A 21,901-nucleotide genomic window follows, 5' to 3' on the forward strand; every position below is an offset into this window, starting at 1 on the left:
GCATAAACCTGGCTCTGATGCCACTATTGGGGAACGTAGTAATTTCAAAAAAAAATCCTATGCACATGCAAGATCATGGTGATGCATAGCAATGAGAGGGGAGAGTGTCGTCCATGTACCCTCATAGACCATAAGCGGAAGCGTTATGACAACGCGGTTGATGTAGTCGTACGTCTTCACGATCGACCGATCCTAGTACCGAACGTACGGTACCTCCGCGATCTGCACACGTTCAGCTCGGTGACGTCCCACGAACTCACGATCTAGTAGAGCTTCGAGGGAGAGTTCCGTTAGCGCGACGGCGTGATGACGGTGATGATGATGGTACCGACGCAAGGCTTCGCCTAAGCACCGCTACGATATGACCGAGGTGGATTATGGTGGAGGGGGGCACCGCACACGGCTAAAATATCAATGATCAACTTGTGTGTCTATGGGGTGCCCCCCTCCCCCCGTATATAAAGGAGTGGAGGAGGGGGAGGAGGCCGGCCTCCTAGGTGCGCCCCAAGGGGAGTCCTACTCCCACCGGGAGTAGGATTCCCCCCTTCCAAGAGTAGGAGTAGGAGGGAAGGAAGGAGGAGAGAGGGGGAAGGAAAAAGTGGGGCGCCGCTGAGGGAGTCCTGGATTAGGGGGTCCTCGGACAGCCGGACTATATCCTTTGGCCGGACTGTTGGACTATGAAGATACAAGATTGAAGACTTCGTCCCGTGTCCGGATGGGACTCTCCTTGGCGTGGAAGGCAAGCTTGGCAATACAGATATGTAGATCTCCTCCCTTGTAACCGACTTTGTGTAACCCTAGCCCCCTCCGGTGTCTATATAAACCGGAGGGTTTAGTCCGTAGGACAACAACAATCATACCATAGGCTAGCTTCTAGGGTTTAGCCTCTACAATCTCGTGGTAGATCAACTCTTGTAATACTCATATCATCAAGATCAATCAAGCAGGAAGTAGGGTATTACCTCCATCGAGAGGGCCCGAACCTGGGTAAACATTGTGTCCCCCGCCTTAGACGCACAGTTCGGGAACCCCTACCCGAGATCCGCCGGTTTTGACACCGACATTGGTGATTTCATTGAGAGTTCCACTGTGTCGTCACCATAAGGCTTGATGGCTCCTTCGATCATCGGCAACGATGCGATCCAGGGTGAGGTTTTCCTCCCCGGACAGATCTTTGTATTCGGCAGCTTCGTACTGCGGGCCAACTCGCTTGGCCATCTGGAGCAAATGGATAGCTACACCCCTGGCCATCAGGTCAGGTTTGGGAACTTGAACTATACTGCCGACATCCGCGGAGACTTGATCTTCGACGGATTCGAGCCCATGTCAGGTGCGCCGCACGATCACGACGAGCATGATTTAGCTCTGCCATCGGACAGTGTTCGGGAGATCACACCTGCAACTACTCCGGCCCTCAATCCGGAACAAATTGCGCCATCTGAGGACGGGTGGATGGACCCCATCACGGAGGCCGCACACTCAGTGGCAATAGAGCCGAATACTCACTTCACCTCCTACGAGACCCGTGTTGCCGAACCGATGGATTTGTCCCCGGCCATGGACTCCGAGCCGCTTGCGTCCGCACCCATCAAATCCGATTGGGCACCGATCATGGAATTTACCTCCGCGGACATCTTTCAGCACTCGCCTTTTGGCGACGTACTAAACTCATTGAAGTCTCTCTCCCTGTCAGGAGACCCTTGGCCGAACTATGTCCGGCTAGAATGGGATGCGGACGACGAAGAAATTCGCACCCCACCCACCACCCACTTAGTAGCCACTGTCGACGATTTACCCGACATTCTCGACTTCGGCTCCGAAGACATCGACGGTATGGACGACGATGCAGGAGACGAACAGGAACCACCGCCCACAGGGCGCTGGACTGCCACCTCATCGTATGACATATACATGGTGGACACCCCCAAAGAAGGGGATGGCGATAAGACAACGGAGGATAATCCCTCCAAGAAGCAACCCAAGCACCGATGTCAGCGGCGCCGCTCTAAGTCTCGCCATAGCAAAAGCAGCGATACCGGCACAAGAGACAATAACGCTCCGGATAGTGCCGAAGACGATGATAATCCCCTCCAGCCAGACCTCCACTGGGAGGATGAACAAGCTAGCCCTCCGGAACAGGCAGCAAACGGAGAATCAGAGGATGACAATTACATGCCTCTCTCCGAAGACGAAGTGAGACTCGGTGACGAAGAATTTATCGTGCCTGAGGATCCCGTCGAGCAGGAGCGCTTCAAGCGCCGGCTTATAGCCATAGCAAACAGCCTGAAGAAAAAGCAACAACAGCTTCGAGCTGATCAAGATCTGCTAGCGGATAGATGGACTGAAGTCCTAGCAGCCGAGGAATACGAACTCGAGCGCCCAACCAAGAGTTACCCAAAGCGCAGGTTGCTACCTCAACTCGAGGAGGAAGCATTGAAACCTACATCATCAGCGTATGATGCGGCTGATCGGCCACCTCGTGGCCGAGACAGAGAGGCATTTCAACCCGAAGTCCAACCCGCACCCCGCCGCCATTCAAACAAAAATACCAAGGCCCGGGGCAACACGCGGGACCTGCGAGATGTATTGGAAAACAAAACAAAACAAAACATGCAAGGTCGATCTATGGATCACGGGGTCGCGCCCCAACACGTGACGATGATCGTCATGCCGGATACACTAAAAACAAATCCGGCCGGGCCGAACACAGCAGACAAGACTCATATGAACTACGTCGTGATATAGCCCGGCACAGAGGCGCCGCACACCCCCTATGCTTCACTGATGAAGTAATGGATCATGAATTCCCAAAAGGGTTTAAACCCGTAAACATTGAATCATATGATGGTACTATAGACCCCGCGGTATGGATAGAAGACTTCTTCCTCCACATTCACATGGCCCGCGGGGATGACCTACATGCCATCAAGTATCTCCTGCTAAAACTCAAAGGGTCGGCTCGGCATTGGCTTAATAGCTTGCCGGCAAACTCCATCGAAAGCTGGGAGAGCCTGGCAGATGCATTCCTGGACAATTTCCAAGGAACTTATGTGCGACCACCGGATACTGACGATTTAAGTCATATAACTCAGCAGCCAGGGGAATCGGCCAGGAAATTCTGGACCTGGTTCCTAACTAAGAAGAACCAAATTGTCGACTGTCCGGATGCAGAGGCCTTAGCAGCATTTAAGCATAATATCCGCGACGAATGGCTCGCCCGGCACCTCAGCCAAGAGAAGCCAAAATCAATGGCATCCCTCACGACACTTATGACCCGCTTTTGCGCGGGCTGGCTCGTAGTACCAATACAGTAAGCAAACCTGGTATATTAGAATCCAGGGATAGCAACGGCAAACCACGACGCAACAAACACAAGCGCCATAAATATGGTGAAAATGCCGAAAATACGGCAGTTAATGCCGGGTTCAGGGGCTCAAAGTCCGGTCAGCGGAAAGGGCCGCCCAAAAATAACAATCCGGGTCCATCCAAACTGGACCGCATACTCGATCACCAATGCCAAACTCATGGCACCCCAGGAACGCCAGCCACCCATACCAACAGAGAATGCTGGGTCTTCAAACAAGTCAGCAGGGCAGGCGCCAAAGACGGAGAAGGGGGGCCTCAAAGCGATGATGGCGAGAAAGAGCCCAGATCACCGAACACAGGAGGGCAAAAGAAATTTCCCCCGCATATTCAATCAGTGAATGCGGTAAATACCACCCAAATTACCAACTCGGACCGGATACACACCCTTAGGGATGCCGACTTAACGGAACTAGTCGTCCCACAATATAAACTAGGGCCGGTCACCTTCAACCGCACGGATCGTCCGGTTAACGCCAATCATGGCAATCCAACCGCACTAGTCCTCGACCCAATAATAGACGGGTTCCACCTCACTCGAGTCCTTATGGACGGAGGCAACAGTCTAAATCTGCTTTACCAGGACACAGTGCACAAGATGGGCATCGATCATTCGGCGATCAAACCCACTAAAGCCACTTTCAGAGGCATTATACCAGGTGTGGAAGCCAGCTGTACAGGCTCCATTGCCCTTGAGGTAGTCTTCGGATCACCAGAAAATTACCGTACCGAAGAGTTAATCTTCGAAATCGTCCCTTTCCGCAGTGATCATCAGGCACTGCTCGGACGAACCGCGTTCGCTCGATTCAATGCGGTGCCACATTATGCCTACCGTAAGCTCAAGATGCCCGGTCCACGCGGCGTCATCACGGTCAATGGCAAGGCCGAACCTTCCCCCGGCACAAACAAATACACCACTGCTTTAGCAGCAGAAGCAACGAGCAGCACCATGCAGCCGAACCTCGAGTCAATGTCCAGGCTCCCGGACACCGTCAAGGGACTCCGAACTGCTTCGCGGAAGGATAGCCCGGCTCGTCCAGAGCTCAATTAAACACTCCGGCGAAGGCCAGGACAGGCCGAACTCAGCGGCTCAACCGCTCTCCGGCACGCAAATATTTCTTACATTTCCTTCACAGGTTCACCTTTGCGCGACCAGGACGGGCTATACGGAGGCAGCTTGAACGCGCAAGGTAATCCCTAGACATTCCCCGCAATGACCATCCGGCTATATTATGGATCCGCACTCAGCTTCTTCCCCCCTGGTCTCAGCAGGTTCCGCAATCATATCCCCTTTTTATCACATTACTTGTACTCATACGTATAGATGTACTATTCAAATACAACATGTGGATTTATATGACGTTTACCTGCCGTTATTTCCTATTGAAATTCTTATGTCAAGTGGCATCCATACATAGCGATATGTCTTAAAAAATGCCAGGGGCTTCGTTTTACCCATAACACGGCAATAAAGTCTGAATACCTTCATGGAAGTTCGGCACCCCGAACCTATAGCATTATATGCATCAGCTCCGAATCATGTCTTGGGTCAATACTTGGGTTTGCCCGGCTCCCATGTTTTGGTACCTTACGTTCCGCTATATCAGCTAAGGTAGCAGTGGGAGAACTACTACAATTGTGTCCCGGTTCTTCCGGACGTGCACCTCAGTAGAGAAAGCCGAAAACTGATTGTCATGATACGGCGAGAGCTGGTCAGCTGTTCGAGAGGTCACAAAATCTTTAAGGATTTCTCCCGCATAATGCCATAACCAATGCAGCGTGCGATGGATCGGTTTTTTTCCCGATCAGGCGCTTATAGAGCCCCTAGTACGGTCTTCCGAACACCAGGGGCTGCGCCTACCATACTAAAGCTCCTATGGCTAAGTGAGAGTGATAAAGCCCTATAGTCCGATTGCCTGGTTCATTGTGCTGAGCGCCTCCTTTAAAGGACCCAAAGCTGGGATAAAGAGTGCTCAGGTTTATCCCGAACACCCCCGTACTTCTTACGTGGGGGCAGAAGCCGACAACTTGCCAACTCTCAGGTTTAACATATAAAACGGCCGCACAGTAGGGTAAACTTTTATATGACAGGCAACAAATGAATGACCTTGTTCAAACATTACAAAGGACAACATGATTTGCATTCATGGGAATATAATGTCCTTGGTACATAGCTCTGCTGCAAGGTAGGATCCTTTCCGGACACCAATTCAGGCTTGCGGTGCTCCTTCCCCTCTGGCGGTCCTTCGGTCATCAGCTTTTCCGCATCCATCTTCCCCCAGTGCACCTTTGCACGGGCGAAGGCCATTCGCGCACCTTCTATGCAGACCGACCGCTTGATGATGTCAAGTCGAGGGCAAGCGCTTACAAGCCGCTTCACGAGCCCGAAGTAGCTGCTTGGAATCGGCTCGGCAGGCCATAGCCGGATAACCAAATCTTTCATGGCTAGTTCCGCCGCCTTATGCAGTTCGATCAGCTGTTTCAGTTGATCGGTAAAAGGCACCGGATAATTAGGTGCCAAATACTGCGACCAGAAGAGCTTATCTGCAGTATTCCTTTCTTCGGCTTGGTAGAATTGGGCGGCATCCGATATGCTGCGAGGTAGCTCGGCAAATACCCCTGAGAAATCCGGATTCAAAATTAGAAACATAGTTTTCCCCTCAAATACTTGCTTTACATGGAAAAAGCCTTACCCGCCGCGATCTTTCTCGCCTCTTGGATCCCCTGCAGGGCACTTTGGGTCTCCCCCCGGGCATCGCTCGTGGCCTGATGCGCCTTGGTGAGTTCGGATTCTTTCTCCGTTAAACTCTGCTCCAAGGTCTCGCATTTCCTTACGGCCTCTTGCAGCCCCTGCTCAGCTTTAATAACCCTGGCCTCGTGCTTCTCATGAAGAGCTTGCTCTGTGGCTGCCTTTTTCTCGGCCTCGGCCACGGCCTTTTTAAGGGCCTCGACTTCGGTCACAATCCCTAGCACAAATCATGAAGCTTATTTCATACTGAAAATTCATTCGCAATAAACGCGAGCAAGGCTTGTGCATACCTTGTTTATCTCTCAACTGCATTCTCAATTGGCCAAGTTCTTCTTTGGCCCGCTCCAGACTTTGATTCAGTCCGGAGATCTCCACAGTACGAGAGGCAGCAGCTGCTACAGACGCCTGCTTATAACAGAAGAGAAATTGATATCATTCAATGAGTCTTCCTACGATCATAAATTCGATCCTCTGTCCGGTTCTTTCTTTCACCGAACAGTGTATCAGGGGCTACTATCTATACTATGAAACTCTTCGAAAACTCATAAAACATACCTCAAAGCCTTTATAAGGCTGATACAGGTTTCGTTCAGTCCACTCTCAGCCGACTGAATCTTCTCAATCACTGCACCCATAAGGGCACGGTGTTCATCAACGATGGAGGCGCTCTTCAGCGCCACCAACAAAGCATCCGACACCTCTGGTTGGACAGAGGTTGCCGATGTAACAGGCACGCCCCCTCCAGCAGATGAAAGCTGCCTGCTTGATTCTGGAGCCGTATAGATCTCCGGAATCACATCCGGCTGGCAGCCGAACTCAGGATGGCCCCCGCCGTCAGCCCCCATGGGAATCTTCTCACCCATGTGTCCGGCCCCTGAGGTTTGACCTCCAGGCGCCGCCTTCACGGTCTTTTCCTCTCCTCCTTGGCCGGGGTCCTTCTGGGGCGAAGCCTCGGTGTTATGCACCTGTTTGGGGGAAGGGGCCTTTGGGGGCGTCCCGCTCTCCATAGCATTTGAGCTCAGCAAGTCCTCTGATGAGGATTGTTTGGTACGGGACCTCGCCGGACTACAAAAAATATGGCTTAGGTTAAAATACTATGCCATGATAAGTCCAGACGCCTAAAACGTACCCGGATTTTATATACTTACGAGTTCACCAGGGGCTGGGCCCTGGGATCCCATGTCGGGCCGCTGTCGGCGGCGGCAGTGGACTCCTCCAGAAGAGGAGCCTTTCCCCTTTTGGGCAGCTCGGCCTCCAAGTGTACGGAGGCCGTCCTCTTCTTTTTTTTCCCCGCAGGGGATTCATCTTCCTCCTCCTCGTCATCCTCTTCGGAGGCGGAATGGGCATCAGAGCCTTCGGATATTGTGTCCGAAGTGCCGCGGCGACGAAAGCCGCCCCGGGTCTTTTTGGCCTCCTTCTCGGCCGTCTTCTTCGGCACCTTGTAAGGCGCCGGGACCAGCATCTTCGTCAGAAGTGGGATGGCCGGTTCTTCGGGCAGCAGGGCCAGACAATGGATCCGCTCCGCCTTCTTCGTCCAGCCCTGGGAGAGTTGTATAATGTTAAGCGCTTCCTTTGGGTTACGCGGATAGAAAAGTTTGATGACTCATCGAACTTGCAGGGCGGGACAGTTGGTACCCGCGGTCCTCGGCGGAGTTCGGCCATGATTTGCTGGACTTGAAAAGCACCTTCCAAATGTCCTTGTGTGAGGAGCCGAAAAGCTCTCGCAAGGTTTGGTGCCTGGCCGGATCGAATTCCCATAAATGGCAAGTCCGGTGCTGACAAGGCAAGATCCAGCGAACTAACATCACCTGGACTACATTGACAAGTTCAATGTTCTTGTCTCCCATATCTCTAACGCGTGTCTGGAGCACCGACAGTTCGTCGGACGAGGACTAGTCCAGGCCTTTATTGACCCAGGATGTAAGCCGCAGGGGGGCACCGGATCGGAACTCGGGAGAGGCGGCCCATTCCGTGCCGCGCGGCTCGGTGATATAAAACCACTGCTATTGCCACTCCTTGACAGAATCATTAAAGGTTCTCGTTGGCCATATGACGTTGGGCATCTTGCTCACCATGGCGCCCCCGCACTCGGCGTGCTCACCGCCCACCACCTTGGGCTTCACATTAAAAATCTTTAGCCATAAACCAAAGTGCGGCGAGACGCGGAGAAAAGCCTCGCACACGACAATGAATGTCGAGATGTTGAGGAAGGAATTAGGGGACAGATCGTGGAGATCGATCCCATAGTAATACATGATGCCGCGAACGAACAGGTGGAGGGGAAACCCTAGCCCGCGGACAAAATGAGGGAGGAATACGACCCTCTCATGGGGTTCCGGAGTAGGGACGATTTGTCCCGCCGTTGGGAGACGGTGGCTGATTTTCTTGGCCAGGTACCCGGCCTCCCGAAGCTTTTTGATATCCTTCTCTCAGACGGTAGAGGCCATCCATTTGCCTCCTGCTCCGGATGCGGACATCTTCGGAAGGCCTTTTGTGGGTAGAGAAGATGAACGCTTGGGCGCTGGAGCTTGAGCGGAGGGGAATGAATGGGGAAGAAGCGTGGGTGCAAAAGGGAGTCCTTATCCCCTTATAAAGGCAGCAGGGATTCTGCGCCTCCCCACTTGCCTGGTAAAACCTCTTATTCCCCAAGCGCCGTAATAAATGGCGCAGTTGGGTTACCCACACCCGTATTGATGAGAATCCCGTGATAAGGGGACACGATCTCTGCTTCGACAAGACGTGCCAAAGAAACCGCCTCGCAATATGTGCAGTGGCTGGTTGTGAAAAACGGTTCGAATAATGACCGGGCCGTGGTGTGATGTCATGCTGCAAAATGCGTCAGCAGATTATATTTGTGGAAATATTATTCTCTCTATGGTGGTATGTGGAATTTGTTTTGCAGAGCCAGACACTATCTTTGTGTTCAAAATCTTCTATGGGGTATTCGGAGGAGGAACCCGCCTTGCAATGCCGAAGACAATCTGCGCGCCGGACTCATCGTCATTGAAGCCTGGTTCAGGGGCTACTGAGGGAGTCCTGGATTAGGGGGTCCTCGGACAGCCGGACTATATCCTTTAACCGGACTGCTGGACTATGAAGATACAAGATTGAAGACTTCGTCCCGTGTCCGGATGGGACTCTCCTTGGCGTGGAAGGCAAGCTTGGCAATACGGATATGTAGATCTCCTCCCTTGTAACCGACTCTGTGTAACCCTAGCCCCCTCCGGTGTCTATATAAACCAAAGGGTTTTGTTGGAAATATGCCCTAGAGGCAATAATAAAATGGTTATTATTATATTTCCTTGTTCATGATAATTGTCTATTGTTCATGCTTTAATTGTGTTATCCGGAAATCGTAATACATATGTGAATACATAGACCATAACATGTCCCTAGTGAGCCTCTAGTTGACTAGCTCCTTGACCAATAGATGGTTACGGTTTCCTGACCATGGACATTGGATGTCATTGATAACGGGATCACATCATTAGGAGAATGATGTGATGGACAAGACCCAATCCTAAGCATAGCACTAGATCGTGTAGTTCGTTTGCTAAAGCTTTTCTAATGTCAAGAATCATTTCCTTAGACCATGAGATCGTGCAACTCCCGGATACCGTAGGAATGCTTTGGGTGTACCAAACGTCACAACGTAACTGGGTGGCTATAAAGGTGCACTACAGGTATCTCCGAAAGTGTCTGTTGGGTTGGCTCGGATCGAGACTGGGATTTGTCACTCTGTATGACGGAGAGGTATCTCTGGGCCCACTCGGTATTGCATCATCATAATGAGCTCAATGTGACTAAGTAGTTAGCCACGGGATCATGCATTACGGAACGAGTAAAGTGACTTGCCGGTAACGAGATTGAACGAGGTATTGGGATACCGACGATCGAATCTCGGGCAAGTAACGTACCGATTGACAAAGGGAATTGTATACGGGATTGCTTGAATCCTCGACATCGTGGTTCATCCGATGAGATCATCGTGGAACATGTGGGAGCCAACATGGGTATCCAGATCCCGCTGTTGGTTATTGGCTAGAGAGGTGTCTCGGTCATGTCTGCATGATTCCCGAACCCGTAGGGTCTACACACTTAAGGTTCGATGATGCTAGGGTTATAAGAAAGGTTTGTATGTGATTACCGAATGTTGTTCGGAGTCCCGGATGAGATCTCGGACGTCACGAGGAGTTCCAGAATGGTCCGAAGGTAAATATTTATATATGGGAAGTCACCATACGGTCACCGGAAATATTCGGGGGTATACCGGTATTGTACCGGGACCACCGGAGGGGTTCCGGGGGTCCACCGGGAGGGTCCACCTGCCCCGGAGGGACTTATGGGCTGTAGGTGGATGGGAACCTGCCCTTAGTGGGCTGGGCGCCAACCCCCCTAGGGCCCATGCGCCTAGGGTTTGGGGGAAACCCTAAAGGGGGGCGCCCCCCTTGCTTGGGGGGCAAGCCACCTCCCCCTTGGCCGCCGCCCCCCCTCTAGATCCCATCTAGAGGGGCCGTCCCCCTTCCCCCTTCTCCCTATAAATAGAGGGGTGAGGGGAGGGCTGCAGCACCACATCCAAGGCGCAGCCCCTCCCCTCCCCAACACCTCTCCTCCTCCGCGTGTGCTTGGCGAAGCCCTGCCGGAGAACTGTCACTCCACCACCACCACGCCGTCGTGCTGCTGTTGGAGCCTTCTTCCTCAACCTCTCCCTCCTCCTTGCTGGATCAAGGCGTGGGAGACGTCACCGCTCCGTACGTGTGTTGAACGCGGAGGTGCCGTCCGTTCGGCGCTTGGATCATCGGTGATTTGGATCACGACGAGTACGACTCCATCAACCCCGTTCTCTTGAACGCTTCCGTTCGCGATCTACAAGGGTATGTAGATGCACTCCTCCCCTCTCGTTGCTAGTAAACTCCATAGATTGATCTTGGTGATGCGTAGAAAATTTCAATTTCTGCTACGATCCCCAACAGTGGCATCATGAGCTAGGTCTATGCGTAGTTTCTATGCACGAGTAGAACACAAGTTGTGGGCGTCGATTTTGTCAATTTACTTGCCGTTACTAGTCTTATCTTGATTCGGCGGCATCGTGGGATGAAGCGGCCCGGACCGACCTTACACGTACGCTTACGTGAGACAGGTTCCACCGACTGACATGCACTAGTTGCATAAGGTGGCTAGCGGGTGTCTGTCTCTCCCACTTTAGTCGGATCGGATTCGATGATAAGGGTCCTTATGAAGGGTAAATAGAAATTGGCATATCACGTTGTGGTTTTGGCGTAGGTAAGAATCATTCTTGCTAGAAACCTATAGCAGCCACGTAAAAGTTTGCAACAACAATTAGAGGACGTCTAACTTGTTTTTGCAGCAAGTGTCATGTGATGTGATATGGCCAGAAGGATGTGATGAATGATATATGTGATGTATGAGATTGATCATGTTCTTGTAATAGGAATCACGACTTGCATGTCGATGAGTATGACAACCGGCAGGAGCCATAGGAGTTGTCTTAATTTATTTATGACCTGCGTGTCAACTGGAACGTCATGTAATTACTTTACTTTATTGCTAACCGTTAGCCATAGTAGTAGAAGTAATAGTTGGCGAGACAACTTCATGAAGACACGATGATGGAGATCATGGTGTCATGCCGGTGACGATGATGAACATGGTGCCCCGAAGATGGAGATCAAAAGGAGCAAAATGATATTGGCCATATCATGTCACTATTTGATTGCATGTGATGTTTATCATGTTTTACATCTTATTTGCTTAGAACGACGGTGGCATAAATAAGATGATCCCTCGGTAAAATTTCAAGAAAGTGTTCCCCCTAACTGTGCACTGTTGCGAAGGTTCGTTGTTCCGAAGCACCACGTGATGATCGGGTGTGATAGGTTCTAACGTTCGCATACAACGGGTGTAAGCCAGATTTACACACGCAATACACTTAGGTTGACTTGACGAGCCTAGCATGTACAGACATGGCCTCGGAACACAAGAGACCGAAAGGTCGAACATGAGTCGTATAGCAGATACGATCAACATGAAGATGTTCACCGATGATGACTAGTCCGTCTCTCGTGATGATCAGACACGGCCTAGTTGACTCGGATCATGTATCACTTAGATGACTAGAGGGATGTCTGTCTGAGTGGGAGTTTGTTAATAATTTGATTAGATGAACTTCATTATCATGAACTTAGTCTAAAAACCTTTACAATATGTCTTGTAGATCAAATGGCCCATGCTAATGTTGCCCTCAACTTCAACGCGTTCCTAGAGAAAACCAAGCTGAAAGACGATGGTAGCAACTACACGGACTGGGTCCGTAACCTGAGGATTATCCTCATAGCTGCCAAGAAAGCTTATGTCCTTGAAGCACCGCTAGGTGATGCACCTGTTTTCCCAGCAACTCAAGACGTTATGAACGCCTGGCAGTGACGTAGTGATGATTACTCCCTGGTTCAGTGCGGCATGCTTTACAGCTTAGAAACGGGGCTCTAAAAGCGTTTTGAGCAGCATGGAGCATATGAGATGTTCCAAGAGCTGAAAATGGTTTTCCAAGCTCATGCCCGGGTCGAGAGATATGAAGTCTCCGACAAGTTCTACAGTTGTAAGATGGAGGAGAATAGTTCCGTCAGCGAACACATACTCAAAATGTCTGGGTTGCACAACCGCTTGTCTCAGCTGCGAGTTAATCTCCCGGATGACGCGGTCGTTGACAGAATCCTTCAGTCGCTCCCACCTAGCTACAAGAGCTTTGTGATGAACTTCAATATGCAGGGGATGGAAAAGACCATTCCTGAGGTATATTCAATGCTGAAATCAGCGGAGGTGGAGATCAAAAAGGAACATCAAGTGTTGATGGTGAATAAAACCACTAAGTTCAAGAAAGGCAAGGGTAAGAAGAACTTCAAGAAAGACGGCAAGGGAGTTGCCGCGCCCGGTAAGCAAGCTGCCGGGAAGAAGACAAAGAGTGGACCCAAGCTTGAGACTGAGTGCTTTTATTGCAAGGGAAACGGTCACTGGAAGCGGAACTGCCCCAAGTACTTAGCGGATAAGAAGGCCGGCAATACCAAAGGTATATGTGATATACATGTTATAGATGTGTACCTAACCAGCGCTCGTAGTAGCTCCTGGGTATTTGATACCGGTGCGGTTGCTCATATTTGTAACTCAAAGCAGGACCTACGGAATAAGCGGAGACTGGCGAAGGACGAGGTGACGATGCGCGTCGGGAATGGTTCCAAGGTCGATGTGATCGCCGTCGGCACGCTACCTCTACATTTACCTACGGGACTAGTTTTAAACCTCAATAATTGTTATTTAGTGCCAGCTTTGAGCATGAACATTGTATCTGGATCTCTTTAATGCGAGATGGCTACTCATTTAAATCCGAGAATAATGGTTGTTCTATTTATATGAGAGATATGTTTTATGGTCATGCCCCGCTGGTCAATGGTTTATTCTTAATGAATCTCGAACGTGATGTTACACATATTCATAGTGTGAATGCCAAGAAATGTAAGGTTGATAATGATAGTCCCACATACTTGTGGCACTGCCGCCTTGGTCACATTGGTGTCAAACACATGAAGAAACTCCATGCAGATGGACTTTTGGAGTCTCTTGATTATGAATCATTTGACATGTGGAACCATGCCTCATGGGCAAAATGACCAAGACTCCGTTCTCCGGAACAGTGGAGCGAGCAACCAACTTATTGGAAATCATACATACTGATGTGTGCGGTCCAATGAGCGTTGAGGCTCGCGGTGGCTATCGTTATGTTCTCACCCTCACTGATGACTTGAGTATATATGGGTATGTCTACTTAATGAAACACAAGTCTGAGACCTTTGAAAAGTTCAAGGAATTTCAGAGTGAGGTTGAGAATCAACGTGACAGGAAAATAAAGTTCTTACGATCAGATCGTGGAGGGGAATATTTGAGTCATAAATTTGTCACACACTTAAGGAAATGTGGAATTGTTTCACAACTCACGCCGCCTGGAACACCTCAGCGTAATGGTGTGTCCGAACGTCGTAATCGCACTCTATTGGATATGGTGCGATCTATGATGTCTCTTACCGATCTACCGCTATCATTCTGGGGTTATGCTTTAGAGACTGCCGCATTCACTTTAAATAGGGCTCCGTTGAGACGACACCGTATGAATTATGGTTTGGAAAGAAACCTAAGCTGTGGTTTCTTAAAGTTTGGGGATGCGATGCTTATGTCAAGAAACTTCAACCTGAAAAGCTCGAACACAAGTCGTAAAAATGCGTCTTCATAGGATACCCTAAGGAAACCATTGGGTATACCTTCTACCTCAGATCCGAAGGCAAGATCTCCGTTGCTAAGAACGGGTCCTTTCTGGAGAAAGAGTTTCTCTCGAAAGAAGTAAGTGGGAGGAAAGTGGAACTTGATGAGATGACCCCTCTCGAACCAGAAAGTAGCGCAGCACAAGAAAATGTTTCTGTGGTGCCTGCACCGACTAGAGAGGAAGTTAATTATGACGATCATGATCAAGTTACCACTGAACTTCGTAGGTCCACAAGGACACGTTCCGCACCAGAGTGGTACGGCAACCCTGTCCTGGAAATCATGTTGTTGGACAACGGTGAACCTTTGAACTATGAAGAAGCAATGGCGGGTCCAGATTCCAACAAATGGCTTGAAGCCATGCAATCCGAGATAGGATCCATGTATGAAAACAAAGTATGGACTTTGACAGACTTGCCCGATGATCGGCGAGCGATAGAAAATAAATGGATCTTTAAGAAGAAGACGGACGCGGATGGAAATGTTACCATCTATAAAGCTCGACTTGTTGCTAAGGGTTATCGACAAGTTCAAGGAGTTGACTACTATGAGACCTTCTCACCCGTAGCGAAGCTGAAGTCCGTCCGAATCATGTTAGCAATTGCCGCATTCTACGATTATGAAATATGGCAAATGGACGTCAAAACGGCATTCCTTAACGGCTTCCTTAAGGAAGAATTGTATATGATGCAGCCGGAAGGTTTTGTCGATCCTAAGAATGCTGACAAAGTATGCAAGCTCCAACGCTCAATCTATGGGCTGGTGCAGGCATCTCGGAGTTGGAACATTCGCTTTGATGAGATGATCAAAGCGTTTGGGTTTACGCAGACTTATGGAGAAGCCTGTGTTTACAAGAAAGTGAGTGGGAGCTCTGTAGCATTTCTCTTATTATATGTGGATGACATACTATTGATGGGAAATGATATAGAATTCTTGGAAAGTATAAAGGCCTACTTGCATAAGTGTTTTTCAATGAAGGACCTTGGAGAAGCTGCTTACATATTAGGCATCAAGATCTATAGACATAGATCGAGACGCCTCATAGGTCTTTCACAAAGCACATACCTTGACAAGATATTGAAGAAGTTCAATATGGATCAGTCCAAGAAGGGGTTCTTGCCTGTATTGCAAGGTGTGAGATTGAGCACGGCTCAATGCCCGACCACGGAAGAAGATAGAGAAAAGATGAGTGTCGTCCCCTATGCCTCGGCCATAGGGTCTATTATGTATGCCATGCTGTGTACCAGACCTGATGTAAACCTTGCCATAAGTTTGGTAGGAAGGTACCAAAGTAATCCCGGCATGGAACACTGGACAGCGGTCAAGAACATCCTGAAGTACCTGAAAAGGACTAAGGATATGTTTCTCGTTTATGGAGGTGACGAAGAGCTCGTCGTAAAGGGTTACGTCGATGCTGGCTTCAACACAGATCTGGATGACTCTAAGTCACAAACCGGATACGTGTATATTTTGAATGGTGGGGCAGTCAGCTAGTGCAGTTGCAAGCAAAGCGTCGTGGCGGGATCTACATGTGAAGCGGAGTACATGGCAGCCTCGGAGGCAGCACATGAAGCAATCTGGATGAAGGAGTTCATTGCCGACCTAGGAGTTATTCCCAATGCATCGGGGTCGATGACTCTCTTCTGTGACAACACTAGAGCTATTGCCCTTGCCAAGGAGCCCAGGTTTCACAAGAAGACCAGGCACATCAAGCGTCGCTTCAACTCCATTTGTGAAAATGTTCAAAATGGAGACATAGATATTTGTAAAGTGCATACGGATTTGAATGTCGCAGATCCGTTGACTAAACCTCTTCCACGAGCGAAACATGATCAACACCAGAACTCTATGGGTGTACGATTCATCACAATGTAACTAGATTATTGACTCTAGTGCAAGTGGGAGACTGTTGGAAATATGCCCTAGAGGCAATAATAAAATGGTTATTATTATATTTCCTTGTTCATGATAATTGTCTATTGTTCATGCTTTAATTGTGTTATCCGGAAATCGTAATACATATGTGAATACATAGACCATAACATGTCCCTAGTGAGCCTCTAGTTTACTAGCTCGTTGATCAATAGATGGTTACGGTTTCCTGACCATGGACATTGGATATCATTGATAACGGGATCACATCATTAGGAGAATGATGTGATGGACAAGACCCAATCCTAAGCATAGCACTAGATAGTGTAGTTCGTTTGCTAAAGCTTTTCTAATGTCAAGTATCATTTCCTTAGACCATGAGATCGTGCAACTCCCGGATACCGTAGGAATGCTTTGGGTGTACCAAACGTCACAACGTAACTGGGTGGCTATAAAGGTGCACTACAGGTATCTCCGAAAGTGCCTGTTGGGTTGGCTCGGATCGAGACTGGGATTTGTCACTCCGTATGACGGAGAGGTATCTCTAGGCCCACTCGGTATTGCATCATCATAATGAGCTCAATGTGACTAAGTAGTTAGTCACGGGATCATGCATTACGGAGCGAGTAAAGTGACTTGCCGGTAACGAGATTGAACGAGGTATTGGGATACCGACGATCGAATCTCGGGCAAGTAACGTACCGATTGACAAAGGGAATTGTATATGGGATTGCTTGAATCCTCGACATCATGGTTCATCCGATGAGATCATCATGGAACATGTGGGAGCCAACATGGGTATCCAGATCCCGCTGTTGGTTATTGGCTAGAGAGGTGTCTTGGTCATGTCTGCATGATTCCCGAACCCGTAGGGTCTACACACTTAAGGTTCGATGACGCTAGGGTTATAAGGAAGGTTTGTATGTGATTACCGAATGTTTTTCGGAGTCCCGGATGAGATCCCGGATGTCACGAGGAGTTCTGGAATGGTCCGGAGGTAAAGATTTATATATGGGAAGTCACCATACGGTCACCGGAAATATTCGAGGGTATACCGGTATTGTACCGGGACCATCGGAGGGGTTCCGGGGGTCCACCGGGAGGGTCCACCTGCCCCGGAGGGCCTTATGGGCTGTAGGTGGAAGGGAACCAGCCCTTAGTGGGCTGGGCGCCAACCCCCCTAGGGCCCGTGCGCCTAGGGTTTGGGGGAAACCCTAAAGGGGGGCGCCCCCCTTGCTTGGGGGGCAAACCACCTCCCCCTTGCCCCCCCCCTCTAGATCCCATCTAGAGGGGTCGGCCCCCTTCCCCCTTCTCCCTATAAATAGAGGGGTGAGGGGAGGGCTGCAGCACCACATCCAAGGCGCAGCCCCTCCCCTCCCCAACACCTCTCCTCCTCCGCGTGTGCTTGGCGAAGCCCTGCCGGAGAACTGTCACTCCACCACCACCACGCCGTCGTGCTGCTGTTGGATCCTTCTTCCTCAACCTCTCCCTCCTCCTTGCTGGATCAAGGCGTGGGAGACGTCACCGCTCCGTACGTGTGTTGAACGCGGAGGTGCCGTCCGTTCGGCACTTGGATCATCGGTGATTTGGATCACGACGAGTACGACTCCATCAACCCCGTTCTCTTGAACGCTTCCGCTCGTGATCTACAAGGGTATGTAGATGCACTCCTCCCCTCTCGTTTCTAGTAAACTCCATAGATTGATCTTGGTGATGCGTAGAAAATTTTAATTTCTGCTACGATCCCCAACAGGTTTAGTCTGTAGGACAACAACAATCATACCATAGGCTAGCTTCTAGGGTTTAGCCTCTACGATCTCGTGGTAGATCAACTCTTGTAATACTCATATCATCAAGATCAATCAAGCAGGAAGTAGGGTATTACCTCCATCAAGAGGGCCCGAACCTGGGTAAACATTGTGTCCCCCGCCTCCTGTTACCATCCGCCTTAGACGCACAGTTCGGGACCCCCTACCCGAGATCCGCCGGTTTTGACACCGACAGCCCCCCCCTTCCTTGTCCAATTCGGACTAGAGGGGGAGGGGGGCGCGGCCTGCCCTGGCCGCCCCTTCCTCTCTCCACCAAGGCCCATGAGGCCCATTACACTCTCCGGTATTCGTCCGAACTCATCTGGAACCTTTCCGAAGTCCAAACATAGTCATTCAATATATCGATCTTTATGTCTTGACCATTTAGAGACTCCTCGTCATGTCCTTGATCATATCCGGGACTCCAACCTACCTTCGGTACATCAAAACACATAAACTCATATTACCGATCGTCACCGAATGTTAAGCGTGCGGACCCTACGGGTTCGAGAACTATGTAGACATGACCGAGACACGTCTCCGGTCAATAACCAATAGCAGAACCTGGATGCTCATATTGGTTCCTACATATTCTATGAAGATCTTTATCGGTCAAACCGCATAACAACATACGTTGTTCCCTTTGCCATCGGTATGTTACTTGCCCGAGATTCGATCGTCGGTATCTCAATACCTAGTTCAATCCCGTTACCGCCAAGTCTCTTTAGTCGTTCTGTAATACATCATCCTGCAACTAACTCATTAGTTGCATTGCTTGCAAGGCTTATAGTGATGTGCATTACCGAGAGGGCCCAGAGATACCTCTCCGACAATCGAAGTGACAAATCCTAATCTTGATCTATGCCAACTCAACAAGTACCATCGGAGACACCTGTAGAGCACCTTTATAATCACCCAATTACGTTGTGACGTTTGGTAGCACACAAAGTGTTCCTCCGGTATTCGGGAGTTGCATAATCTCATAGTCATAGGAACATGTATAAGTCATGAAGAAAGCAATAGCAATATACTAAACGATCAAATGCTAAGCTAACGGAATGGGTCAAGTCAATCACATCATTCTCTAATGATGTGATCCCGTTAATAAAATGACAACTCATGTCTATGGTTAGGAAACTTAACCATCTTTGATTCAACGAGCTAGTCAAGTAGAGGCATACTAGTGACGCTCTGTTTGTCTATGTATTCACACATGTACTAAGTTTTCGGTTAATACAATTCTAGCATGAATAATAAACATTTATCATGATATAAGGAAATATAAATAACAACTTTATTATTGCCTCTAGGGCATATTTCCTTCACGCTCATCTATGTCTTCTCGCAGCCTGCTCCTTCTTCTTTCCCCTCGCCTTGCCTCACCGTTTTGTTGCAGCTCCCATGGCGCCAACGAAGAGGTTCTCGGCCGTGGAGAAGGGGGGGCTTGTTGGGAGGGCCCCGGCTCGCCGCCACCCAAGAGGGGGCGGGGCCGCCCCCGCAAGCACGCCGCAACTCCTGCTATGGCTCCTCGGGGGCGCGGGCGTACTCCTCCGGGGACCGGCGTCGTCCTCGGCGGCCGCTGCGGTGTCTCCTCTCGCGGTGAGGGCCGCTCGAGGCAGGCAGCCTTGCGCCGAGGGAAGGCGCGTCGTGGTCGCCCGGCCTCCTCGGTCGCGCTTTCATTCGGCGGAGGTGCTCCCGGAGTTCGTCGTGTGGTCGGAGAGGCTGGTCGGCACCTGGCTCTAGCTCCCGCACTCCTTTGCCGGCGAGCTGCTGGCCACGGGTCCATGGTGGAGGTTTCCGCCGCAGGCAACGCGGTCCTGGCCCACGGCTAGCAGACGTTCGCCCGCGCGCGCGGCCTGAGCAAGAGGTGCACCCTCCACTTCAAGTATGACGGCGCCGCGACCCTCTACGTGAGGGTGTTTGGGGAAGATGGTCACCGCGCAGGGTGCTGCCCTGAGGACAGCGGTGGCGACGATGAGCTTGGCCTTGACGACGGCCGCAACGACGCTGAGGGCGAGCTTGCTCTTGGCGACGGTCGCGGCTCGTCCGGTGGCGGCGGCTCCTTCTCCAGCGAGAGCGCCAGTAGCGGCGGCTATGACCAGCCGCCATGTCGTCGGGCTCGCTTCGAGGTTGGTGGAGGGTCGTCCCGTCGCCACGCTCCGGTGAAGCGTGAAGAAGGCTCGGGCTGAGTCCGGGAGGCCCTTGGAGCCAAGCCTCGTGCTGCTGCGGTCGCACGGGCCGTTTTTGTTTAACCTTTCCTTTCTTCCTGCATTTGAAAAAGGTAGGGGGCCCGCAGGGGCGTGTAGTGAACCATGGTACTTATGCCACTATGCTATGTTTATTGTTCTCGTGTTATGCCATGGTGTTCGTGCTCCGCGTAGACACAGAGGGGTAACTTAGCTCGGTGCGCTCGGGGTGGCTTCCCGCCTCGCGAGGGCGCGCCCCTTTGGCATCTGGTGAGGCTTCCTCGCTGCCAATTCTCGCGCCGCTGGCCTCGTGAGGCATCATAAAGCTGCAAATTTTGTTAGAAAATCTGTCGGGCGCCTTGTTCTTCCTCGCGCGAGCTCTCAGGCATTGGCCAATCGTGGCTTAGTGCACCGCGTCACGGTACCCGGGGGGTATGGACCTAAGGGGGTGCACAATCCTGAGCTCATTCGAGGGCGCCTCGCGAAGATCAAGGAAGCCGAAGCTCTGGGGCGACAGGGCTTTGACGAGGTGTGTTCGCGACGTGGGCTAGCCCAGCACACGCACATACCTGCCCAGCCCCGCGCGAGGCGCACGAGGGAGAGCGACGGACAACTGCCGTTCTCCCTGCTGCCAGGCGAAGAAGCAAGCGAAGTAAAGGGAGAAAACCCAACTAAGCAATCGAGAAACGCCAGAGTTCCAAATTCCATTAAAAAGTTGCAAACCAGCTACAGAAAGCAAATGAACAGCCGCGTCCGGCACCTAGTCTAGTCTTCTCAGCAACGCGGAGCTAAGTGCTACCACTAGGACGTGGGAGGGAGCCCCCGAGGCCGGAGGGCGGCACTCTGGAGACTCCGGGGCGTGTACATCCCCACTCATTATTACGTGAGAGTGTCATGAGCGGAGACCTTCACAGGCTCTGGGCCTTGCTTCATGGGTAGAACTTCCGGAGGTGCTGGATGTTCCAGGCGTTCAGGATGGGGATCCCGTCCTGCGTCTCCAGGCGCGCAGCGCCAGGCCTGGAGACGCGGGCGACCCTAAACGGGCCCTCCCACATGGGTGAAAGCTTATGCAGCCCTTCCCTGGGGAGCACCCGCCGTAGGATGAGATCACCCACCTATGAATGATAGTGCTAGGTTAAAGAATTTGCTTAAGACCGGAAAGTTCAGACGTCTCAAAGGGCATTAAAACCTTTGTGGTATCCTCAAGAAGAAATCATGAAGAACCCTAGGAAATAAGGGGTTGATTTTACGAGGAACATCAATGTTGATTGTTCCTATTGGACTCCTGAGCACTATCCTAAGATTCATTGGGTTCTTGCAACAGAGAAGGATGTAGATCCTACTCAAGTATATGGTTGTGATTGCTATGACTGAGGCATTTACTCTAACTACAAATTGTTCAGAAATTAGCATGGCAAAGTATTTGCTCATTATATTGGAACTAACTATACGAATGGACCTCCAGAGAAGAAAATCTGGGTAACCAAGGAGCTTATTGGCAGCACTTTTGTGAATGTCATGTTGATTCCATAGGGTGATAAGCACCATATCAGGAGAAAATCTTCTCAGGCTCAAGGATAAAATTCCTCATGTGG

The sequence above is a fragment of the Aegilops tauschii genome, chromosome 1 (assembly GCF_002575655.3).
Source record: "Aegilops tauschii subsp. strangulata cultivar AL8/78 chromosome 1, Aet v6.0, whole genome shotgun sequence".
Taxonomy (NCBI): domain Eukaryota; kingdom Viridiplantae; phylum Streptophyta; class Magnoliopsida; order Poales; family Poaceae; genus Aegilops; species Aegilops tauschii.